This window comes from Sorex araneus, chromosome 2 (assembly GCF_027595985.1).
Source record: "Sorex araneus isolate mSorAra2 chromosome 2, mSorAra2.pri, whole genome shotgun sequence".
NCBI classification, from domain to species: domain Eukaryota; kingdom Metazoa; phylum Chordata; class Mammalia; order Eulipotyphla; family Soricidae; genus Sorex; species Sorex araneus.
This window is the reverse complement of record NC_073303.1, coordinates 164,651,345-164,654,362: the sequence shown is the minus strand read 5'-3', so window position 1 is coordinate 164,654,362 and position 3,018 is coordinate 164,651,345. Positions and strand designations below refer to the sequence as shown.

Genomic DNA, 3,018 nt, shown 5'->3' with positions numbered 1-3,018 from the left:
CCACTGGTGGAGTACACCCTCCCCAAAATCAATAAAATACTTGTTAAGATTACAGTCTAGGGACCCATAAGTACTGTCTTGAATTTAAGCACAGGATAATAGAACTTTCCTAATCCATACTTTATTACATTACTATACATCAACAAGGTTTGATTATAATGGTGGCACTATTAGAGCATTTTTGTGTACTGGAAAGAGCTGCACATCTCCGACAATATTTAAGAAAGAGTGCTATAAGAAGACCAATGACAATAAAAAAGATTAAAAAAACAGTAATTTAGAGGTGCAAAGTTTCCAACAAACATTAAACAGAGCAAAGTTCTAAGCAAATTAATATAAAAGCCTACACTAAAAGCCTATTTACTTAGCTCTAATTACCCATACATCATGTCCAGCTCTGAATAAAAAATTACAAGCCTTGAATACAGGCAAGAAAAAGCACATTGTGTGGAAAAATAGCAGGCATCAGAAATTGACCTGGTATGACATATATTTTCAAATTACTAGATATTCAAATCACTATTATTATTATGCTTTCTGGAAATAGTAAAGACTGTGCAATAATAAATGGATAATGCAAGCAAAGATATTTAAATCAGAGAATCAAAACAGCATGCTAAAAGTGAAAATAAAAGATAAAGTATAAAAAATGAAAGGCATACCTTAGTGAACTCAGTCAAGTAGTCTTGCTGAATATACTAGAAAAAGAATCATTAAGACAAAAGATAAACTCTAAACTCTAAACCCAAGTAAAAAGGAAAGAGAGAACAAAGTGAAAATGCAAGAACTCACAATACAAATTGTTTATGAGAATGCACAATAGTAATAGTGAACATTTTTACTCATTAGTAATGATAAAGTAAAATGAAAAAGCAACTTATTAGAACAGTTTAACATTTTCTTATACATCTCAACAATAAATGACTAGGCTATGCAAAAGTCAGCCACCTCAAAATTATCAAATCATATATAGATATTTAGGGTACTTAGATGCATATTTCTATTTAAAAAATCTTCTGAAATGACTATGTACTGTAGTACTATAGCACTGTCATTCCATTATTCATCGATTTGCTCTAGCGGGCACCAGTAATGTCTCAATTGTGAGACTTGTTGTTTATTGTGTTTGGCATATTGAATCCGCCACAGGTAGTTTGCCAGACTCTGTCAGGTGGAAGGATACTCTCAGTAGTTTGTTGAGCTCTCAGAGAGGGAAGGAAGAATCGAACCCGGGTTGGCCATGTGCAAGGCAAACGCCCTACCAGATGTGCTATAGCATTTTAATTTTATGCCTTTTGTTTGGAAATGTAAATTATATAGATATTGATATACAAGTGTGGGCCATGTATTTCAGATGATTAATTCATGCTATATCATACTACAGTGGTGACTACACTTTGTAGTGTAACTATACATTTTTTCAGAACCCATATAATTAGTACAGAAATTCAGAAGTGGAATATTTGAATATTTAAAAATATAAGAATTCTAGAATTTCTAAGGACAGAAAATTATAGCACTACAATAAAATGGTCTTTCTATATTAAAATTATATGAATCAATCACATTCCAGTATGAATAGAGAAGATGCTGATCTAAGTAACTTTAGAGTGACATTTTAAAGGAATAAAAGCATTACATCAAATACTGTATTGCAGCTGATAAATCTTTCTCTTATTGTGATAAAATTTAACTAGCTCTATGATTCTTTTATATATAATACAGAAATTAAAAAGTTAAATAAGACTTTGATCTCAGAGATAATTTCTAACTTCATTATTAGAGATATTTCTCTGATCATGGAGAGCATCCAAAACTATGAGCAGGAGCCAGTGTCCTATCCTGAGAGTGAAGCCAGTTCTAGGTGTTGCTTTTGCAACTGAATTTTACTATTGATGAGTGTTCATTCTTTTCTTCCCTTGGAAGGAGAGGGGGAGGATATAGTTCAAGTAGTTCTAGTTAAAAAAATAGTTAAATAAGTGATAGATGGTGATAGAGAAGTGAATACAGTTGTTGTATAAACTTAAAAAGAAGCAAGGGAAGTAGGCCATTAGTATATTTAAAAGCAGATTTAATTGATGATAATAGTAATAACACATATGTGATTCAACATAATTAGTTGCTTACATATAAAGCATATTTATATATAGATTAATAGACAATAGATCCAGATCCATCAATCTATCTATCCATGTATCTCTATATGTACATCTGTTTTTCTACACATGTGCTCTGTCAGATAAGTGGTCCAATTTTATCCCAATTATAATGATCACACATAGCATCTCCAATACTGTATTTCAAATTTCCTCCTCTGAAAAGCAAGATAAACAAGCAAAGGATCAAAGAAAGATAAAACAGACTCCTGGAAGTCTGATATAATACTGGGGTAAGAAATGTACAGGATGAATCTGGAACATACTGAGATCGGCAACATAAAGTAGCTGAGTATAACAAAGCATAACAGGGTATAGATCTATAGTTGGGTGATCCCAAAGAGGTTGATTATTTTCCTGTAAGGAGGACTGTCTGATAAAGGGGATGAGAATAACTTAGAGTAAAAAAATATGAATGTTACATAAAGAAGGCCGAAAAAACAGAATGAAAATAAGATAATAAAAAATATTTTAAAATTGTGTACATATTTTGTCTGCTGTGGGTAATGCAGAGTTAAAGCTTTAGACATAACTATTCAAATAAGCATATAAAATGCAAGTTATAACTATCAGTGTCAGGTTTGCTGATAGTTCTTAACAGGCTAGTGTTGGCATGAGACCATGCATTGATAGCAACTCCAACATACACAGAAAAGAACATATTCATGTAACAACCCATTAATAATACTGTATTAAAGACAGATGGCACATATAGAAGCTGTGATGATTTCTGAATTGTGAGACAAACAGCAAAATAAGATTGTAGAGGACACTCAGGTCTTGTCCAGTGTGATCATTCCCAGTAATTATTGTCACACCAGTCTCTTCTCTATCTTACCTACCCTCAGCCCCTCCCCCACAT

At 32.4% G+C, this 3,018-nt stretch overlaps 1 non-coding gene across 1 annotated transcript; it reads left to right on the top strand.

The window, feature by feature from the left end:
- The first annotated feature begins 1,742 nt into the window (after positions 1-1,742).
- LOC129402736 (small nucleolar RNA U3) lies at positions 1,743-1,954 on the top strand. Its single transcript, XR_008628791.1, has one exon. It is a non-coding gene; the product is annotated as a small nucleolar RNA U3 (small nucleolar RNA).
- Positions 1,955-3,018: the final 1,064 nt, after the last annotated feature.